The sequence below is a fragment of the Thermobia domestica genome, chromosome 3, assembly GCF_964235325.1.
Source record: "Thermobia domestica chromosome 3, izTheDome1.hap1.1, whole genome shotgun sequence".
Taxonomy (NCBI): Eukaryota; Metazoa; Arthropoda; class Insecta; order Zygentoma; family Lepismatidae; genus Thermobia; species Thermobia domestica.
In genome coordinates this window covers 80,558,060-80,582,528 of record NC_137456.1, presented here as the reverse complement: position 1 = coordinate 80,582,528, position 24,469 = coordinate 80,558,060, and the positions used below count along the sequence as shown (strand labels likewise).

The following is a 24,469-nucleotide window of genomic DNA, read 5'->3' as shown; positions in this document are numbered from 1 at the left end:
TGTTCTTTTTTTTAAAAAAAAAATACATTTATTTTCTTACAACGCAAACGTCCATATCCTAGCCTGGATACGAACTTGCAAACCAGTTTTCGTTCAGTTGATCACATGGAGGTCGGCTACCTCTTATGTATATTTCCTTTTTGTACTTATGTATAGTAATTTACCTGATATCAATCTTAATGCTTAATTACATATGTCAATGATTTCATGCGTTGATCGTTATAACGTTCAGGACAACTTTGACAGGATACTGATAAGAAATGCACTTCTCCAGATCTCCACAATTCTCTTACATATAAATGGCATGTTCGCTAACAATCTCATATACATATACACACGCCCAAGTTTTCCAAGCTGTTCTCTATTATTTTATGTTCACTTAAGCAATATAATCGTTGTTTATACTTCCAACTACAGGTGATCACACTAGAAATATCAATTATTTACGCTATAGCAGTATTTTTCAACGATCACACGGGACAGTCATCTTTGGCCGCCTGGGTGGTCTGTCTATTCTAATTAAAAGCTCTTGCATGACAAGACTATTTGAGAAATACAACATTTCTTCTTCTTTTTTCACTGGCAATTCTGGTAGAAATTTTATGGCATCACTGCAAATGCTTATACACGGCATGACGAAGGGTATTACAAATCGTGTACGATCCGTTGTTGTTAGTTATTTATAAGACGGAAACGGTCTCGAAGAATAAGTCTCCTTGCACAATACGACTTTTTCGCCGTCGAAATTATTATGAGTTAATCTCAATAATGCCATCGACCCCGGAAGTTGTATCTAGTCTTAGAAAAAAAAATCTTCCTATCTTCAATCTCTCATACGTACATAAGTTTTATTAATGCTCGTTCTCAAATCCCAAAATCATCAATCTAATTACACACTTTGGCCACTGACAGCTTAAATTCTGATCCAATGGATCTAAACATTGGAAAGCATTTGAAATGAAAAACAAAATCAATGGGATTATTTTTTTGTAAATTGTGCATATCAGCAATATATCTGAAAATATTTCTTCATACAATAATTTAAAAAAATATCAGATGCTAAAATCATAAAAATAAAAAAAACACGGTATTTTCTTCACCATTAATAGAAATGGCGAGAACAGAATACTGATTTGTAACCTGTAGTTCTGCTTTGTGTTTATTCAACTAAAGGATACGAAAGACGGAATCTTCTGTTAAAATTAATAACTCATTCGATTGGTATGTCAATACTGTATTTCCAATGGGAAATTAATGTGATATCAGTATGCGCTCTAGACCAGTGCTATTCAACCAGATACGTGTACACCTAGGGGTACGAGAAAATGATTCTGGGGATACGGAATCCTAAAATAAGCTTATTTCCAAGATTTATTGAATGATCATTGTTGGAAAAATTACATGTAGTAAGTTCTACAGTTCTTTCAGTTTTTGGATTTTTAACATTCAGTGTGCGAATTATCAGAGAGAGTGAGGGTAAAATCCCCTTGGATATCTCCCATATGTTTTGAAATTCCCCCCCTTTTTTTTTTTGATGTGCACTTTATCCCCTGTAAATAGTCTTTTGATTGGCATACTGATTGTAATTTTGTTGGGTCTCTGTTTATCCCCCATTTTAATCAACAGAACATGTGTATTAAGTTTAATAAGTTCATTTCATTTCTTTTAGACAGCTTCAGGGATACACAATTGGATGCCAAACTATGTCTAGGGGTACGCGAGAAAAAAAAGGTTGAATAGCACTGCTCTAGACAATGGGACAACTTATTTTTACATTGAGTTGAGTTTAACGACCCGTTCAACAGCGAGGCTATATGAGACGTGGACCTACTGATTAACGTGAAATCCGAACCACATGAGCTCCGAAACCCTATTTATACGTGATTACACTAAATTACCTACCTAAATTTTGAATTTTCAAGTCGGTTCAACAACTAACAAAAATACAATATTAATTTCAACGTAGAAATCTCATAGCAGACTCTTCCTCGAATCTTCATTTATTTATCTCTAGGTTCTCTTATTACAGAGGTAGAAATTTTAGGTGCTGCACCTAATTTATTTATTAAATGACCAAGTCTGCCTTGCAAAAAATAAATAAATAAAAACACTCCAAAATATGTATCGGTTGTACCTTTTTGCATTTTCTTTTAATGTTATCATTTTTTTTGCACATTTTAAAACTTTTTTTTTTTTGACACTTTTGCAGCATTTTACAGTATTCCTATTCCTATACCATATAGTGCAAAAACAAAAACGCTAATTCCTACAATGTTATGCAAACTGCAAAACATTTAAAATGCTCAGTTGCATAAACACCTAGGGGAAATATTTAGATACTCTTAATAGGCACACCTAAAACTTGAGACAAATAACTAGCAACAATTAAACACGAAACAACGAACGTGTGCGATATCACATTACTTTCCCTTCAGCACAGTCCCGTTAGGCGAAAGCTATTAAATAGGAAGTTATGGGTGATGCTAAAATCAAACTGACCAATCACAGTTATCACCAATCGGATTTTTTTCTAAATACAAATATTTACTTAGTGACCGGAGATGCAGCCTAATAAAAAAGTACATTGAAATGTTGAGTGTTATATGGTTTAACAATTTTCTGGACCCGTGACTTTTAAGCACCGTGTTTTGAAACTTTAGCAGACTTTTTAATTCATGAGTGAATTCTAAGACCTTATATATACATATTAATTAACTTTTTAAATAATAGTTATATTTGGTTTGTAATACAGCAAATAGTTTTAACATACAGCTAATAAAATTAAATAATAATGTTATTTAAAAACTAGTTCACAGGATACCAAGGCAACATGAGAAGCAATCAAATGCAGTTGAGTTCGTTCCTCTCTAATCGCTGCCGTAACTTACATTTTGGGGAGTTGTTATTCTGGCAGCACTGTAATTTCTATGGATGGCAAAACAGAAAATTATTCACGTTCATATTTTCTGTTGTAAAATAACATTATCTATGATTGTGGTAAGTTACATTTCATTATCTGCTTTCACTTATGAAAAACAAACTTTTTTTTTTTTTTTTTTTTTTTTTAAGTAAGTCAAGCTCTTAAAGTGACTGAGATGTTGATGAGAATACACGAAAGCAGATTACTGTGGTATGGTGATGGTCATGTCGGCAAAAGAGTGGTAGAAGGCAAAACAAGACCAGAAGATGGAGAAATTGTGACTATGGACCTGGAAGAAAAGGAGATAACAGAGAGTGATGTTTGAGATATAGCATGGAAGCGAATCATCAAAAATGCTGACCATGCGTAAGAACTGAAAAGACAAAATCAAAGAATATGTTTGTTCATAAAGAGTATTTCCTGAGCATATAGTCACTTCTGGATGACCGATTTTTCTGTCTTTTCGAATTTCGCGTTCAATGTTTCTGAGCTGAGTAGTTGGTGATAAAGCTGTTATACGTGTAGGTTAGCTGGGATATGAAGAAGCTGTAAAGGTCACCAAATCACGGAGATGTGCTGTTCTCCATGCTAACACCATTACACACTTCCACCATTATGCTGTACATATCGCTCGGAGTTTTTCCTTTCGATTCCATGTGTAACATTCGTTTGAAGTTACAAGACTGCTCTTCCCCTCCCTAATTTTATTATTGGTATTAGTTATTATTGTTGTTTATTAATAGAGAACAACACCTGTTCCGTGTGATTTCTCGGGATTCAGTAGCACCATTTCACACTTTATCCAATTATTTCATAACAGAAAAAAAAAATAATAATAATGGCATGTCTACTTCAGTGTAAAAGGCATATTCGTGGGACATCAAACTAGTATTTGTGAACAGCAGACTTCAAAGAAAAGACACACACATGTTAATTAGCCATAAACTTTCTCTACCTTTTTCTCAACTAATACATATAACAATAATAGAAAAAGCTGTCAATGGACAATGATAATGTTCTTTTTCTATTCCATCGTCCGTAAAAAACGAGAAAATTTTTCAATGAACTTGAAGGAAGGAAAAAAAAAAAAGTTCCGCAACGACTTTTACTTACAACTTGTAAACAAGCAAGAAAGAGTTCATAGGCCAACCATGACCTCGTGAACGTTCAATGCAAGCTAATGCAAGTAAAGGGAGGAGTAAGGCAGAGGGCAACACAACCTGGGGACAGGAGAAATCAAACCTATGCTGGCAGGGCAAGGTGTGGTAGATAAACGTCCTGGCAATGAGCCGAATGGAGCAAGGCCTAGTTTTTTATTATGATTTTTAAGTAAATAAACTGTGCACATGTTGTTGACCTCACCCTCACGTAATACAATAAAACGTCAATATATATCCCACACGTTAAGCGAATTTACAAATCATTATCATAACAAACCATTCTGCAGCACGGACTTCCTATTTTTCAAAGGATTCTGTTTTGGGCGAGTCCTTTGGTTTATGCATTGCATAAACAAACAACTGTCAAGAATTAAAAGAGAATACACCAGAAAAATGAGTCAATGCTGGCACCTAAGCTAACGCTTTCTACTCAGAGAAAGTCAAATTAGATTTTAAAACTTCAAGGAATTTATATTAGTGTTGAGATTGATTATTTACAATTATATATATCAGCGATGTTGAGCTACTTTTCGAGCTATTTTCCAAGTGAATGTTACTGTTCTTTTTTGTAATCGGAAGATACAAAGTTCGAATCCTATGCGGACATTCTGACTTTTTCGCTAGGATTTTTTCCTTTTCCAGATGGATGCTGCGGTAGTACCTTTAAACAGAAAAATTCTTTTTCATATGTTTCTTTCCACTGTCAAAGATCACAACGTAAAATGATCTGATAGATAAATCTGATTTTTTTTGAAACAAAAAACATTTTCATATTTTAACAACCAAGCAAGATAGAGAATGCCAACATTGAGAACACACTACAAGACAGGGTGATTTTAAAAATACATGGATTTCATTTGGGTCTAGAATTTCCAACTGAAGTCCGATTTTCATGCAGGTTGTGCCAAATGATCAAGGAAGGATGGGAGATGTATCGAGCTACAGATGATCAGAAAAATGGAAACACCTGTAGTTGGCAACACGTCAGATGTATGGGTTGGCAGTGGTGTCGTGGCGCCCACAGCGCCTGACCGCTGGTGGTGATGTGTTAGGTCGGTCTCCATACTACATCAGGCGCAGTGGAACAACAGTGTCCAGTGGCTGCAGCAGACGGAGATAGTGTAAAATGGGAGACCTCTCAGATTTTCAAAGAGGGTAAATTGTTGGTGCGCGGTTATGTGGAGTGAGTGTGACGGCAGTGGCTACTGTGTTCAGTGTGTCGCGTGGGACAGTGTCGAAGGTGATGACGACCTACACAACACACGGGAAAACCACATCGGGGAAGCGGAACAGTGGGCGGAAGAAAATCATGAGTGACAGGTCACGCCGGGTATTAAAGCGCATTGTCACGCAGAACCGTCGTGCCACTGCGGGGCAAGTGACGGAGGAACTCAATCAGCACCTCCCCCACCCTGTTTCGACAATCACAGTCCGCCGCGAATTACATGACATGAACGTACGGGCTCGTGTTGCACGGGCCGAACCGCTCATCAGGGACCATAACGCTTTTGCACGTCGCAAATGGTGCCGCGACCATGCAACTTGGACCGTTGAGGACTGGAAACGTGTGATATGGTCGGATGAGTCATCCTTCACCCTATTCCCAACCACAGGCCGTGTTTATGTGGAGAACGCCCAAAGAAGCTTATGATCTGCAGTGTCTCCGCCCAACTGTGAAACATGGCGGCGGCTCGGTGATGCTGTGGGCCGCCATATCATGGTTTTCATTGGGTCCTGTGGTCATACTTAGCGGACGAATCACTACCAACGATTATGTCGCAATTTTAGGAGACCACTTGCATCCTATGCTCCGGATGTTGTTCCCGGACAATGACGCCATCTTCCAGGATGATGGCGCACCCATTTACACAGCTGGCGTTGTTGCAGCGTTGTTTGAGGAACATCGGGATGAAGTTCAACACCTCCCCTGGCCCGCCCAATCCCCAGATCTCAACATAATTGAACATCTGTGGTCCGTCTTGGAAACACGACTCCGGCGAAGATTTCCACCTCCATCCTCTCTCACAGAACTGGCCGATGCCCTGCACGAGGAATTGTGTAAAATTCCACTTGTTACCATTCATGACCTCTATGTCTCCATCCCACGTCGCATCAAGACTGTTCTGAAGGCGAAAGGTAGCCCGACACCATATTAATCTGGTAAGTTGCAATTTCGTTCAAGTGTTTCCATTTTTCTGATCACCATCTGTATGTCTACTAGTTTAAATCCATCCGGGCTAATATCGGCCACGCTTCAAGAAAAACAGACAATTCGGTACTGGCTCTTACCTGTTTCAGCATGACAATGTTCATGTCATACAGCAGACATAAGAAACAAGTAGTCCGACGACATGGCTGTAGATAAACTTGATTGGCCAGTCCAAAGTCCAGATTTCAGCTTGACCTTTGGAACGAATTGGAGCGCTGCTTGGGACCCCCCCCCAAAAAAAAAAGCTGTTTGTCGCTTTGCAGAATAAATAGGCTAAGATTCCCGTAGACACGTATCACAAATTGGTGGAAAGTCTTCCTCGAAGAGTTGCGGACGTCACTGCGGCAAGAGGTGGCCCTACAAGATATTGATATGGTACTGAAAGATTGGATTAATGTACTGATATGGGTGTCCGGTGACGAATGGCAACAATATATACATATAGGCACGAAAACTGACTGCCACACAACAGTTTGATATTACTATTTGAACACCTCAAAGGCAATTTCCGAGCGTTCAAATTGCACATAAGTTTCACTGAGTTCTCCTTAGTACCTGGAACGCCTCATAGATTTGTATATTTGTTAGAAGCTTTTTCAACTCAGCCAGAAAGCGATTCTATACTGAACATAGCTAACGCTCGCCTTTGGTGAGAGCAGTCTCGCGTTCAACTTTGAGAGGGGACATTTGTTCGAAAATGTGATAGTTTATTATTTATTTTATTTTTTTTTTCAGGCTAACCATCCTAAGTGAGTTTCTGCTCAGTTTTCCTCATTCACACCCGGCAAATACCGGTACTGTACCTAACATGTATATATCTCAGGGCGCTTCCTTAATTCTTCCTTTCCCCGGATAGTGTCCTTGCCAAAGGACATCTCATACGTGACAAGCTTAAAGCCATAGATGCCGGTAACAACAACAAAATAAAATATACTCAAAATAAACGATAAATAATAATATCAACATTTCTAATACAGAAGAAAGTCAGCCATGGCCTATGTAATGAAAGTGTAATGCTGGTATTTACCTAGTTAGACGGAAGAATGATGGTTGGTTGATGTGAAGTTTAACATTCTGTTTTAGCACCGAGACTATGCGAGACATGGACTTAAAAGTTTAACGTAGGACTTGAAATACAAAAGCTCACACCAGAAATAAAGCCCGATCTTACGAATTAAAAAATGTATAGTATGCTAAACACATAGTCACGAAGCACATGGAACTGCCGAAAATCATAATAAAAGTAATGGGATATCTGATTACAAGTCGACACTGCATGTCCATTACATGACGACTTTTGAGTACATACAGATGTAGTAAGTGGTATTGCGCCTTTATTAAGTAAACACATGCTGTTCTTTATGACTCATTAAATTTTATAATTATTCTTTATTATACAAAAAAGCAAATAAAATAACTGTAAACAAACCCTTTTTTATATATTCAGGCTTAATTAACGTAACAAACATCGGCAAGTGATTCCTGACACCGATAAAGTAATAAAGGCCCTATGAACACACAGCATATTGGATATATTGACAGAGTTAGAGAAGGGCACAATAATTAACTGTATGAACAGTATAAGGCCACATTATACACTGAATGAAAAGGAGTTTTTGTCGTTCTTTTGTGGTAGTGATGGTGAGGTAAAGAGAAGAAATGGAATACTTTTAATAGTATTATTCCCATTTCTTAACTTTGCTCCACTTGAAATTATTTTCTACTTTTTTTGTGGATTTGATATAGCAGCACTGATCTGAAACATTTCTTTTATGATTCTTTACTTTTAATTTTTATAGTTTTCACATTCAAGTTCTTGAAGTCTATCGTAGTTTACAATATGAAAAGTTATTCACGAGATCTAATGGATGTTATACTGTGCAAGCCAACTTCAGAGCAATTTGGTTGCATAATGGAATAAAATATACATAGTAAAGTATTAATAGAATATTATGTTCATATATTTTATTATCAGGTTTATGCATTTGTACAAAATTCCCAATAACTTTGTCTGTACGGAAAAGTGTGAATTAGGGAATTAGATTTCTGGGCTGTTGGCATCTAAAGCCATTTAGCCCGTCACGTATATGAGGGATGATGTCCCTCAGCGACCACTGTATCCGATAAAAGGGAAGGAAGGAAGCGGCCATGGACCATTATGTTAAGTACCATCCCGGCATTTGCCTGGTGTAAATGAGGGAAACCCAGGGAAAAAACTCACTCAAGATGGCTGGCTTGCAGGCTGGCAGTAACACTTTTCGACCGAGTGTCCCCATCGGGAATCGAACCCGGGACTGCTTGCACCAAAGACGAGAGCGTTCGCAACTATTCGACGCGGGACCACGGAAAAGCGTGAAGTTAAAGTTGAAAATTTGAAACTAACAAAAAAGTAACGCAAAAAAAGGATTGAAAAAAATGTTAATAAATAAATGAATTGCTAAATTCTTCCAAATGGGGACTTTCAGGACATAACTTCTTTTTTCTTTCTTTTCTTTTTCTTTTTTCTTTTTCTTCTTCTTCTTCTTCTTTTTTTTGCATTGCAATGTAATAAATATTTTAAATAAATTAAAAGGAAATTGCGAATACTAACATATAACCTCTTCTCACTGTTAAGTTTATCCTTGATTAAGGGAAGCATGGGAAACAAACAACAACAACCTACTTCTTTCTTTCATGTTTAGTTGGTCATTTACTGTCTTTGTAAAGCGCTTCTTTCTATTAGACATTCAAACATATATCACATTAACATTTAAACAAAGCCAGGAAAAGCCAACGTACGTGTTTTGGTAACAAAGACTACCATTACTTGCCTTAGGGGCCGGTCAATCAGACATGCACGCGCAGTCAAAAACTTCGTGAGCTGCAATGACTAGAATGTCTTTCTGCAAGTGGATATACAAGACAATAAACTGGTGATTTTTTTTCTTTTACTTGTAACGGACAAAATAACGGAAAATTTAAACCTACATACAATTTTGGACATTGTAAGATGCCGGCATTCAAACCATATTTTCTCAAAATGTTTGTTAATGTTACTATAATCCCGGCAGGGTCTCGTGAAGAGACGGGAATTTCACATCGAATAGCCTGGATTGTCATTGGATGACTAATATATGTAAAACAATAAGCTTTAATATACACTGTTCCTTTTACAGTGATTAGCATTGTAAAATTAAACTCCCAAATGCAAAGAAGATTCTTTATTTTATCAAATCCTGAGTCTCATCTATAACACATTATATCTAAATGGAGCAGAGTAACTAAGTGTTGTCCTAGAATGAAGCCCTTCCATTATTTATACTGGTATAGAACATTGTGTGTAATTTAGTATGCATAGTAACTCCAACTCTAGGAATTGTCAGAGTAACCTGTAAGAGCCTGCAATGTGAAAGTGACGGAAAAAGACATTATCACTACTTTAGTCTGCCAGACAGAAAGAGGAAACGATACGCAATACGCCTTCGGAACGCAAAATATTCCAGTATTAAAGTACCCCTCATTGAATTTCCTAGAGAATGGCGTCTTGAAAAACCAACCAAATAATGTCAGACAACCAGTTGGAGGGGGAACTAGAAAGACAAAGAGAATATATAGGAACATAGAGCGGAAAGGTACTTATAGATAGCACGGTGTAGGAAGGAAAATTAGACAACCTTAGAGGAATTAGAAAAATAATATAGATTTTGATGAAATTTGTAGTTATATGATGCTATAATGAGGAATTATGAAGTAAAATATTTCGGTTGTTATACTTAGGTAATGAGAAGTAATAATGATGTAGTTGTAATCCTCGATAAGCATTTCAAAGAAAAAGTGGAAGTATAAAATATGTTGATAAAATGTATAATGATCATGAAGAAAAGGGGATCGGGGAACCTCGAGATGGTACAGACATACGCATCGACCACTGCGCATAAAATTGAAGAAATACGGAAAGTTACAATCCCCCCCTCCAAAAAAAGAGAAAACAGAAAAGAAGAGTGTAATTTTAATGTAATATTTCAATGCTATTATGGGCAGGGACAGGACACTAGTACTGTAGGCAAACTTAACTCGGGCGAAATAAATAAAAGATGGATAGAAATTATCAAATTTTGTCGATACGAGTCATTCGTAATTGGGTACACTTGATTCAACGAGTACAAGAAGAAAACGAAAAGAGGTACCAGGTAGGTTATGTCATGACACGAAAAGCTTCCGCGAACTTCTTAAAATTCGAAGGTTCTCGCTGGAGTAGACATCGGGTCGTATAAATAAAAAAACGAGCACTTGCTTCTCAGCATTTTCTCATGAGCAAGCAGAGTATCGAGCACCTGCTCTTTGTTTTGGTATAAATAAAACTTCCCTCTACTCGTTCAGCAAATGCTTAGTGACAAGTAGCAAGTGCTCAATTAACTTACTGTCTTGTCTGCTTTCTAGAATAGAGGGAAGAAGACTAATTCCAAACATTCATAAATATTTACCAATAAAGCCATTTATGAGAGACAAATTCCAAAATATTTAGCAATGTATACAAGGTTTAAAGTACTATGTCCTCGTTTATTCTGATCTTACTTTCCAGAATAGGAAATCGCTGTTTGAGCTGACCAAAACAACGTTCTATTATTACTCGCTTCTTTCCAATGCATTTGTTGAACGTTGTCTGTTCTGGAGTAGCAGGATTGTGGTAGGGGATCATTAACCAAGTGCAATCCCATATCCAGAAACACCTAATAATAATGCGTTAGCAGTATTATTTGTCATTACTCTACAAACATCCGAGTTCTTCCATATGCGAGAGTCATACGCTAGCAAATCTTTCTCTCGCATCACAGGTGCATCTTTCTCTTGCATCACAGATTGCACATTAATACTTGCAAGCCATTTTCGATTTATATATTCATCCCCATGGATTTTTGGCTTCTTTATTACTACATGTGTGCAATCTACTGCACCAACAGCATCCGGGAATGTATACCGTTGGGACCCTTCATTCTTAGCTTTTTGAAGAGCAGCAGTTGTTGCAGGAAACTGTATTCATAATTTTGCTTTCTGCTAATTGCCTGTGCAACTTCCCAGAAGACATTTGACACAGTAGGCTAAGTAACGCCAGTATCTTCTGCAGTGCCGTGCCGTGGAAAATCAGCGCCCGGGGCGAGAGTATGCGGCGGCACCCTCGTACTTAATTTTCTATTTCTTTCTTTTCTTTTTTCCTCCCGAATTTAGCGCCCACTTACTTCGGCTCCCGGGGCCGTCGCCCCGCTCGCCCCCCTCACGGCACGGTACTGATCTTCTGCAACACCCACGTGAAGATCAGGATCCCCTAAAAAAAAATTTAGTCTTTTTATAATTCTTGAGTGCACCACCTCGTGTTTCAGTTGATTCAGTAAGGAAGTATTGCGCAAGCCATTTAACATTCCCCTTCTTAAATCTGCACAATTCTTTATAGTTAAGGACATCAGAGTCCTTTCGCAATTTATACTCTTTATATCTTGTTTCAGGAATAATCACCATAAACTCGACCATTTCGCTTTTAACAATTTTTGTTGAGTAAGCTGAGCAAGGTACTGAGGGTCCTCAAAAAATATTAAGCACTTGCTCCAAAATATGAGCATTTGCTCGGTTTTATTTATACCAAATCTAGAGCAGTTGCTCACCAGCCAAGGACAATGAGCATTAGTTAACGAGTAGCTTGAGTAGAATTATATTTATTTATACGGCCCATCATCTCAGATCACAATCTCGTGATGGCCAAAGTGGATCCGTATTCGGTTGAAGAATGAAATTAAAAGAAAAATACAACACAGAAAATCAGCAACGAAAAGCTGAAAGATATACGAGAAAGATTTTGGTAATTTCTCGAAACTATTCCAAATGGAACGAAACCTCTGTATAGAGGTATTAATGGAAATTGGGTAAAGACAAGTACTGAAGATAGTTTAACAAGAGGAAAGGAATCTGGTTTGGACATATCTGAGAATAAAAGTCTTGTTTGGGCTCTGATATAGAGAACACTAAAAATAAATTACGCAATATTATTACAGCTTAACAGGAAAAAATGTCTAAAGATGAGACATATATTACTTGATAGATCTCGTCAAGCTGAATAAAATAATACTGTAAAGTGTAAATTCTAATGGTGTAGTTTTTGAGAAAAAAAAAATTGTAAACCCAGAAATCGATACTCTGCAATAAACATTCCACGTATTTAAGATGAAATTCTTCAAGCTTTTCATTGTAACAACAGCAGACAAGAAGCACACCAATGTGGTTAATGTGATACAGCTCAAAATTATGATAAACTCTAGGGACGGCCAATCCCGAAATTTTTACTTTCCGGAATCCGGAAAGTAAAATCGGAAAACTCCGGAATTCGGAAAAATTCCGATCTCGGAAAATGCGAAATTCGGAAATATTCCGGATTTTTTCCGAAATCTGAAAAAATTAGTCATCCCTAGTAAACTCTTACATTTTAATGTTTGTTTAAGCATAATATTTCCCAACAATCGATAGATCACATCGATCTGAGCAAAGGGGTAAATTCTCATGAGTACTTTTTGAGAATAGAGATAGATACTAATTTTATGTCACTAAAAATTATGTCGTTTATTGCCAATAATTGATAGTTCCAATTCTATAGAAACAGATTATTTATTCATTATATACTAGCAGCGTTCACCCCGCTTCGCTGCGGTCACCCCGGAACGCAATAAACTTTGTTACTTAGATAATTTTTACTTTTTCGCTTTCAAGTGATATGATAAAAACCATAGAAGATTGCAGTAAATGTTAACATTATATCGCCTGTCATTTATGTTAACCCGCCCCGCTTCGCTGCGGTCACCCCGGAACGCAATAAACTTTGTTACTTAGATAATTTTTACTTTTTCGCTTTCAAGTGATATGATAAAAACCATAGAAGATTGCAGTAAATGTTAACATTATATCGCCTGTCATTTATGTTAACCCGCCCCGCTTCGCTGCGGTCACCCCGGAACGCAATAAACTTTGTTACTTAGATAATTTTTACTTTTTCGCTTTCAAATTGCAGTAAATGTTAACATTATAGCGCCTGTCATTTATGTTAACCCGCCGAGTCACATGGTCATGCGGGTTGCATATAAATACGTTTATTTTTACCTATGATGAACTAATAACAAAGGATTTGTACGTATGGACACTTGAATGGTCAATTATCTCAAGACACTGGTAATTAAAAATTAAAGTGATATGATAAAAACCATCTAGGGTCCAAATCATAATAACCCCCCAAAAATGAAAGAAATTGGTTCAGCCGTATTAGCGTGATGAGTTCACAAAGGATTTGTGCGTTCTCTTTTATATATATAGATGAATAATATACACTATTAATTAATATATTTTATGTATATTGTTATCTTTTAATAGTGGCACAATAGCACATTAAAAGTTATACTACGTGACTCAAGTATATCAACTACGTGACTCAAAACAATAAATAAATAAATAAATAAATAAAAATTAACATATTATTTCCAAAGAAAAGAACGAAGGAAATGAAAGTTCTTCAAGGTAAGTCCAACTGTCAGAACATACAAACTATGTCAGAGACCTTCATTGATGACAAATGCCCCTGAAATCACAATAAGCAACACCTTTTCAATTAAGGAAATTATGTAACTCTTTAGTTGACATATTTCTAAACACGGATCTCGAATTCGTGAAAGTAGTAACATAAGATTTCCTATTTCATTCTGTAAATATTAACAGACACGCTCACAAGACTGAAGGAAAATACGGAATTACAAATGTCACAATGTTAACATTTGTTTTCAACTTACTTTTTTCGTCAATTTCCTATAATATTATATTACGAGGGATCTCAAATCATTTTTACGGTAAGTTTTCTCACAAGATTGTAGATCACATTGCGATGTTGCCACATCAGTTTCGGAGAGAAAAGAAAAGCGGTTAAACACGAACATATTTTATACGAAGAGAAATGAGAATTTTCATTTGCCTTTTATTCAACACAGTCCACTTTCGAGCTATTAATTAATTATATTCTATAATCAAAAGTGATTATTTCAACTCACGGAATGTTATGCATTTATCTACAACTAGATAACTCTACGGTGCAGATTAAGAATACACGTAACACTACAAAATAATTAGACAGACGGACTTGGGGCAAAACAGACTTAATAACTTTAAAAAAGATTTTATAAACGGTGTTATGTTCTCAGCGCAGATTTACTTAAGGGGTCATAATCATTATAGCTATGAATATAGTATTTTCTGCGCAAAGTTCGCCTCAAATTGCCTTAAGATCGGAATAAAATCAAGAAAGATATTTTGTTCTATCCTACCATCGCTCGAAAATAAAAACAAAAGAAATTACTTAAGAGTTGTAGATTTCTGTCGAAGGGGGCGTGCCATATGAGGGGATTACAAACAGTACTTTTTTTTTTTTTTTTTTTAAAGGAGCTAGTGGTCTACTATGCCACGCTTAATTGCATGCATGGGAAGCATGCCCGCGACTGTTCGGTCTATTTAATGGACGGGTACCGCTAAAATGTGTCGCACCCCGCCCGTGGTTGCTCGTGCTTTGGACTTATGTCCTCGTGCACAAGTGCACCGTCAAGATTTGTCCCTTAACCTTGTCACCTAAGTGTGTAACCCCCATTCACTGAGGGAGTGGGATACGCCCACTGCGCGGCCAGACCGAAGTCCTGAGTGCCTACCAGTTGACCTACTGGTGGAGGCGGTCCTGCTAGCGAGTCATGCCCTACCATACTCTGCAGGCATGGTGCCCGAGCGTTATAAGGCGAGCTCACCTCCCGCACATGTTCACCGTTACCCAGGTCCCTGGGATTAGTTCCCATGTGCTACCGAATCCAACGGTATGACCACAACCCGGCAGAGTCCAACCCAATCCGGGAACCCCAGGCAATGCCCGAGGGGGCTTGTGTCCCGGCCCTGCCTTCCTCTATCGTTCAACTGGCCACCGCCGTGTGTAGAGGTACCACATACACGTCAAGATGCTGTGCATCTCATCCCGGATCCAATGGTACGTGTAAGTCACCATTTGAGTTTGGAACCGGCCCATATCCTGCAGGGTCTCCTCCCTTCCACGGAATTAGTACCGTTGCCCAGATATCTGGGATTGGACCTTTCCCTTTCCGTTTGGTCCTCCTGCAGGCAGGAATCCGACTCTCCCCTCCCGGTAGGATCGTCCAAGCAATACGGGACTACCTCTCTTTTACGTGTTGAGGTACCACGTACACGCTGAGATACTCAGTATCTCTTCCCGGACCCAACAGTACTGTGAAAATATAAGTAATCTACACTGAACATGGACGGAGAATTTCAGAGAAGAATTTTATACCGCTGGGGTGAAAATTGCCCCAGGCCACTCCCTGGAACCACCACTGATATAGAAGCTTCTCAATTTAAAGTAGGTGACCTGCTAGTGACGACAGAACATTTACGATGATGATGATGATATCAATAAATTACTCAATAACAATTCAATAAAGAATTTCAATGACAATTAAAATAACAATATCGTTTACTGAATTTAGAAATAAACCAGTTGAGAATGCTCCAAGAGCATTGCCAGAACTAACTTAAAAAGAATTATTTTTTCTTATTAACTTCTACAGGCTTTATACCAATTGTTCAATGTACTTTACTATACTCATTAAACAATTCTTGTAATATATCTATCCATTTATAATTTCCTTGAGTACTACATTTTTTCCCACACGTTTTGTTTCCACAGAGTTTCGTTAAAACATTCTGTTGTTGTTGTTTTACGAAGACACATGCTGAAAATGCAGGGCTCAAAATTGAATAATTCGCAAAATATCATCTCTCTATGGCTTACGGTTCCCGAGATACAGTGTTGGGAAGTAACGTAACGCAAGTAACGCGTTACTTGTAACGCGTTACTTTTTAAGTAACGTTTCCTAGTAACGCGTTACATTTTTTCCAAAGTAACTGTAACGATAACGCGTTACAAATTTTTAAGTAACGTACCTAGTTTGCGTTACTTTTTTCGCGTTACATTTCGGATGAGTAACTACAATATATGTATATCTTTTTTCGGAAAGAAATGTTTCTTTCCTGTAAGTGAATTTCTCAGAATGGAACAATGGAGCATGAACGATGTCAGTGACCGACGATTCCTGCACTGTTCGCCTTTTCCCGTTTCACCTTATGACCTCTAGCAATAAAATTTGCATGTAAAACCTGTTATCACTTTTCATCTTAATGTAAGGCTGAACGGGAAATCTCGATGTGCATTTTCCCGTTTCGCCTTACGAACTTTATGTTGGTAGGCTTGCAAATACATTCATAGATACAATTTGATTTGTTTATTTATATAACAAAATATAGATCCACTTGCTGTTTTTGAAAGATGAGGACAGCCTCAGGGAAATTACGTGTACTGATTGCAAGCACCTGGCAGATTTTGTCTTAGATTTTGACAGCTCCAAATCAATACATTCAGTGAGTGAACTACGAGTGCAATGCTACTGGTAGTCTATTTTACTTTGATTGGTGTTGTTTTTATAAAGATGGAGAACGAAGATATTTTATCGTTCAAACATTTGAAAGAATACTTTTTCTTAAAAGCTGAAGATGATGGTGAACAGAATTTAAAAGTAAAGTGGTGCCCCGGCGAGAAATATTTATCAACAACTAGGGTGCCATAATTAACGACATACAGTAAGGGGTTAATATGAATAAACTGAGCAAGCCTACTTTATTGATGTAATGTTGATGGTATGTAATATTAGAGTTCTTTTAGATCAGTTTGCATATCCTAAAGTCCCGTTGATTATAGAGTTTGGGACAACTAGCTTTAAAAAGTAAGTATCGATTTTAGAGTTTTTGGCAAGTTTTGATTCACCCCCAGTCCATGTGTTCTCATTTTGTCAGCTGCAGTGTAATGTTTCTTTATATTCTGTATTTTTAATTTTACATAGCAACATTGTTATTATTATATAATTAGTTTAGCAGAATAATAATAAGCAACCATTTTTCTAACGCATAGGGATGGGCACGAGTCAAGCTAAAACTCGACTCGAATCCAAGTCGAGTTCCGAGTCGATTTCCTGTTTTTCGCGTCGAGTTTCAAGTCGAGTCGAGTTTGGTAAATGGCTCGCTCCTTTTAACTCGTTTTGAAATCGGCCTGATTACACTGGAAAGCGAAAATCATGAGAAATGTAAGATAAACAGTAATATGGAATACTTTTAGTGTTGCTCACGAGAGGGGGCACTGCTCTCATCTCGTCGCGTCTCGATACCGAGACTACAAGAGATTTTTATAACAAGCTTAGCTCGGCTCGGCTTAACTGAACCGATGGCTCAAGCTGGCTCGCTTGGGGTCAACCATCGGCTCGAGCTGGCTTGGTTGGGATGAGCCATCTGTTCGGTTCGACTCAACTGAGCGAAGGGCTCCAGCCGACTCGGTTGGATAAACTGTTGGCTCGGCTCACTTCTCGGTTTGGGTCGATAGTGAATGAGCTGTGAGCCGAGCTACTCGAGTCGTTGACAATTCTTAACCCGGGCCGAGCAGTTTTGAAGATATTTGGCCAGTGCCCTATAACTTTTAACAATGTTTGGCTCGAGCCCGAATACTCAACCTAGACCCTCAATCCAAATTTAGAAGCTCGTGAACATATCCTTGACTCCTAGACTTCACGACTACCGAGGCTGGCAATCAACTACTTTTTTAGTATTCAGATATAAACCGCCTATCTTTCATGTTTATACACAGTATTGTAATAATAATAATAATAATAATAATAATAATAATAATAATAATAATAATAATATAAGTTGTAGTAGTAGTAGTAGTAGTAGTAGTAGTACCATTGATAATAATTATATTGTCTATGTAAGATACTTGAAGAGAGTACTCGAAACTATACACCAGACTTGGCTCGACTCGACTCGAAACTCGACCCGAATTCGAGTCGAGTTGGAGGAAATTTTTTCAAGTTGAGTTCTCGGGTCAAACTCAAAGATGTTTGTTCCTAGTCGAATCGAGTTTCAAAGAAAACTTGCTCGAACTCACTCGTGGCCATCCCTACGAGTAACGCAGTATGGCATTTTAATCAATGTTACATTACATTAAAATGTTCATATAGCTGTCAAGTAAAAATTTGTCCTTGCATTTACATAGATCGATCCAGAACGTGCAATAATAATAATAATAATAATAATAATAATAATAATAATAATAATAATAATAATAATAATAATAATAATAATAATAATAGCATTAGTAATAGTAGTACGAGAAACTGAAGTAATAAGTTTTTTTTTAACATATTCAAAGTTTCGGACCTAAAAGTAACGCTTTAGTAACGCGTTACTTTCGAAGTAAAGTAACAGTTACTTTTTTGAGGCAAGTAACGCGTTAGTAACGCGTTACATTTTAAGAGAAAGTAAAGTAACTTGTAACGCGTTACATTTTTACAAGTAACTTACCCAACACTGCCGAGATATGGCTCTTTAAATCTCCCGAAATCGGAACTTTTTTTTTTTTTTTTAATATCTCGAGAACGGTAAGAGTGGCGCGAAAAATGCCATCCCTTTCAGATAGTTTTTCATACTCTATCGAATGGAGGGTTCAAAATTGAAAAATTCGCACACACACACACACACAGACAGACAGATATAGAGAATTCAGTAACGAACTTTTTAAGTTCGCTGAAAATTAACGGAAACAAAATGATCGCACGATTACATATTTTAGTTTTGTATGCAAAGCTGCAACACTAAACAATAACTGATTTGAAGGTCAATATGACAATACTTATAGGTACATAGCGTATAAACTAAACAACTAACTGTGCATGTCAAAGGATCAAATTCAAAACTATTTCAAGCATAAAAAAACAATGAACAAGCAGATAACATGTTCCGGTTCCTCGTTTATACAATACTATCACGACAATATAATATATACCGTATTTGCATATTCTACAATGCCACTGACCTTTAAACATGTTTATAAAAGAGAAAGTATATAACCTATAATATTAGTTACAATTTAATTTATGCAAATTCATATTATAACTGGATTCAGGAAAATAAGCATATTTCAGTAATAAAAACTGCTTACTTGATATCTTTATTTTAAAACTCATATGCGAAATTAATCCCACCGTATACATCTACATATACGATAAATTGTTACACTACGAAGTGCGCAATAGAATATCAATCCCGTACGTGATCGATGTACTGTCAGAGCCTCCATTTGATAGTGTGTTCTATAAGTTTAAAAGAAGTTCGATCTTTGAAAATTTTAACTTCTTTTATTTTCTCATTACTCTTAGCACTAAGATAACAAAATCAACTACAATGCACTTTCAGAACCTGCTTTCGCTAAACAAACAAATAAGCTTATCCTCTTGTAAAGGTACTGATATTCCCGGCGGGAGCTCATGTGGTTCGGATTCCACGTTAATCAGTAGGTCCACGTCTCATATAGCCTCGCTGCTGAACGGGACGTTAAACTCAAAATCAACTCAAAGGTACTGATGACTCCTACTAAGTATTCTACAGCTTTAAAATATTCACATAATCCCTGGGAGTAAATCATCCTTTCCTAGCAATAATACGACCAACGGAATACCATCAATTGGTTTGATTCCTGTCCACAATTCCTCTTCTGTCTTGCCCCAAGTTTTGTATGACGTTATCACATTCATCAATTATGTGTCTCATTTAGCCTAAAGAACATAACCCTGGGATGTTAAAACTCCGTTATGAGTAAAGATATGAAAAAAAAGGAAGCAGAAAAAAACTAAAATCATAAACAAAAAAATGCACGTCTATTTCCTTAAAGTGGCAACACTGCTACCAATGCTTTGCGTACGTTTAAACGTTAATAACTGTTATTCATTCTGTTCGTACAATCACTTTAGCAATTTTTAGTTTTTATACTATGAAACATGTAACACTCGTACAGTGAAATCTAAGGCTTGGATGAACTAGTGTTGAACACGAGAATTCTGAAATTTCTCGTTGAGTCTCGAATTCAAACAGGTACTACTCGTTTTTTCTAGAATTTTTGAGACGATAAGTTTTTCGACTCCTAAGCAACACTAATCTAATCAGCTGTTACTTATGAAGCCAATAAGTTCAAAGGAGTACATATGAAGAAATACGTCTGTTTCTTCTCTTATCTCAGCAGTCGCAATAAGATGAGGAATGCTATTACCATTAGCATTACCTTACTATTACACAACATCATACTAATTACAGATAGTCGTTCACTAATGCAAGACTACAAGGACTGTTTTCTTTATTATTCAGAGATCTACACTGAAATTATTGCATCGCAATACACATCCTTTACACACATATCGTTAGGACTGTAATCGAAATAGCTACCAGGAAAAAGATTGTTTTTTAAAAGTCTATACCTGAAAACAGATCAGTCTAACACACGGTCAGTCTAAAAAAAATCATGTAAAGATACATTAATGTATCTTGGAACCTGTTAAACAGAACAGAGTGCCACTAGTTTAACTGTGACACGATCATAACGACTCATATGAAGAATCAGAATCAGAATCTGTACACGTGTCACTGTTGTCGCTGTATGTTCGCGTCTCAGTAAGGTGATTAAACTGATGATAAGAATCACAAAGTGGACGACCATCCAGGTTTCTTTCTTTTCTCCAAGGTGGAAATCTCGCCTTATGAGCAATATTTTCCCTCATTCTGCTAGAGATAGGATGATTCAAATATTTAGAATAAAAACGTAAAAACGGCGATCTTGTAAATAAACTTAAAGAATGCCCCCTGGGTCTCTTATTGTTTCGATTGCTGTCAATATTGCTTTTGCTTCGATTAGGAGGGCTACTGCCACCTTGACCACGGCGGCTTCGACTTGTTGAAGTATCATCATCGGATTCATCTAAACTGTCTAGGTCTGATAGACCACTGTCACTAGAATAATTAGTTGCACGTTGCTTTCTATACTGTCCTAGAATACTTCTAGAAGTAGCACCTTCCCCAGAGGGACCTGCACGCATGATTACAGGCGCTGGCGATGCTCGTGCCTTAGGACGCGTGTTATGAGTGTGCACATGATGACAGCAATGATCGTCATCACTAGCTGGACTTCGAAATCGAACTCGTCCTGTAGTTCCAGGACCTTGAGTAACACTGCTGCACTGCCTCATTCGAAGAATTGTACACAATCCAGTTTCATGGTTCTTGATTTGAACAGTTGTCCTATAGTGCTCTGAGTGGAGAAACCGTACTAATGTTTCAATCAGATCTGTCCGTTGGTCTTCACATCCTGACACTTTCTGCCTGCGCAACGCTGACTTTGTTGGCTTTTTCTGTCCGATAACTAACTTTTTCCGTGGTACTTTCGCTGATGCAGTTCCCGTACGGAACTTTTTGTGGTCTCTATCTGATTTACTACTTGATGGTCGCTTCGCAGTACCCATTCTCGTTGATGCAATTTCAGTTAGAAACTCTGACTATTATATGAAGATGTTTCCAATGCGGGATGAGGCTAAATCCTGTTTTGAGCCCATAATAAATGGGCTAAATTTGGACATGTTAAAAGATCTAAATCACAGTAACATAATTTAGCTGTGGTAAAACTGAATTTAGGCCATGGTTGAGTCTATACTAGTCTATAGTAACAAAAATATATGCATTGTTGAGTAGACAATCACAATTTGACAACAGGAATTCGCTGTTCTAATTGTTCAAATTTGATGCAGCTTAAAGTGGCGTACGAAGTACACAGTAATAATATACTATACATTTAAACACGATACGTAGTTATGCGTTTAATTGTAAAATTAATTAATACAGTACTGACACAAAACTTAAATAAGAAATTCAATATATAATATGAAATTAACAATTATCTTCTTTTGACAACGTATCTTAGCTAGTAAAATTGAATTTGTTCCCATTAGCAACACTAAAATACTAACAACATTCGTTCTATGTAAAAAGACTTGTTAAAAAATACGACGCCTGTCTGTCACGACAAAATACAAAAGCGTCTCCAGTTTTCTTATAAAGCCTTCTTACTTATTTAAAAATAAAAATAAAAGAATATGAATAATGACAACATAATGAAAAGTCTCATACGTCAATAACAAGTTTACAACGATAATTATTAAAATTTACAGCTAGTTTTACCTAGTACACTTTTGTTTATCACTTGAGTCTATATACCATACTAATATTCTTACTACAATAGTCTTATTTATTTTCTTATTTAGAGTTTACCATACAAGGCTATATGTAAATTTACAAAGAGTAGCATCCGAAACCAAATGGATAACAAGCTGACTGTGCCGAATACAGTAAAATTGAGTCTGAACAAAACAAAAAGTTTCTCAATAAAGTCATCATTTTAGCAATACTATTGTTGGAAGCACAATTATTGATAGCTCACCTCTGGAGCGAGGGATTCATGGTCAGATCTTCGTTCCTGCGAGTTGGTGGTGGACAACAACGTGTCCATGACATTTCTCGGGTTTTCCTGTTTCAACCCATAATCATTGTTTCATAGTAATTCACTTACACAAATCATCCGTCTTCTTTAGCCTATAATCGACATTATATGGGACGTAGAACTACGAATTTTTTGATACTTATGATTATATTTACTCTATACACTAGATTATCAATAAAACATTAAAAATACTTCGTAATTAACTCATTTAACATGAAAGCTAAACAAATTGAAACTACGAAAAACTGTGAGAGAAAAAAAAAAGTAAAATTAAATATTTTAAGTTACCTTACGTTCAGCCTTCTTGACTTTCAACAACACAACAGATGTAACAGCTCTTGAGAAATGGAAGCATTTATTCACCTATACTTGCACTGCGTCCTGAAAATACAAGAATAAATATACGTTGGTATAGAACAATGTAAGAAAAAAAAATCTTAGATTTACAAACTTGAATAATATTTACTCATGAAATATCATGCGCAGTCTTGACCGAACCCCCCCCCCACACACACACACACATATATATATATATATATATATATATATATATATATATATATATATATATATATATATATATATATATATATATATATATATATATATATATATATATATATATATATAATCGTTATATTGTCAATAATGCGTAGGATAATTAAATACTTTGGCTTGAATTAATGAAAGTGGCGTTCGCAGAAGTTCATCAAGGAAGGTTCAAGCTCCTAAGTTCATGTAATTTCAGGTGTTTATATATATATATATATATTAGTATGGTAAATGTTTATTTTTGCATATCATGTTCAGTGTTGCCAATTTGGAAGAAAAGTCGCTAAATCTAGGGGATTCGCCTTCCAGGATAGCGACAAAAAATAATATTTCCGATTAGCGACTTTTTTGGTGATTTTGGAATGACGATTTGGCGACTTACCTACAAATCTAGCGACTTTTGTGCTGCGAACAACTTGTCCTAAAATAAGCACTATTAGCTCGAATTAGTTCAGATATATGTTTATTCCTTTTGCTTATTTAATCAGTGCAGATGTTGAAGAGCTGGGAAAGTGCATAACATTTATACCTATATTCCCACTTTGATTGCTGTTATCTCTAACCTCCTCATGGGGACCAATCCCACCTTTTAATGTCCGTTAGTTTACAGAGCTTCCTTTCGAGGCACAAATAATACATTGCCGATAGCAAACAGATTATCTGTAGAAGCGAGAGTAGAAGTGAAGTGTGTAAGATCTTTTTCCTAGACCTTTAATTTTGTTCGTTTTTCTAAACTTATTTTTGATTTCGCTGACGCAAAATTGATCATAAAAATGTATAAAAGTGAAATAATTATTAGTTATATATGTCTTTCATATAAGCGTAGATAGTACTATGGTTTGAATTGATTACATATATTATACACACACACACACATATTATATATATATATATACTAGCAGCGTTCACCCCGCTTCGCTGCGGTCACCCCGGAACGCAATAAACTTTGTTACTTAGATAATTTTTACTTTTTCGCTTTCAAGTGATATGATAAAAACCATAGAAGATTGCAGTAAATCTTAACATTATATCGCCTGTCATTTATGTTAACCCGCCCCGCTTCGCTGCGGTCATCCCGGTGCTGGCATATTGTAAAAGTGTCTGTAAAAATAAGCAAATCAATTAAAAAATTTTAAACAGAAGATTCAAGC

At 36.6% G+C, this 24,469-nt stretch overlaps 1 protein-coding gene across 2 annotated transcripts in view; it reads right to left on the bottom strand.

The window, feature by feature from the left end:
• Nucleotides 1–24,469, bottom strand: part of MICAL-like (protein) — a 482,706-nt gene that overhangs the window by 332,178 nt on the left and 126,059 nt on the right. For both annotated transcript variants that reach the window (XM_081751175.1, XM_081751177.1), the window contains exon 2: nucleotides 23,055–23,147. The gene's annotated coding sequence lies outside the window, so the exon portion shown is untranslated. The remainder of the gene's footprint in view (nucleotides 1–23,054; nucleotides 23,148–24,469) is intronic.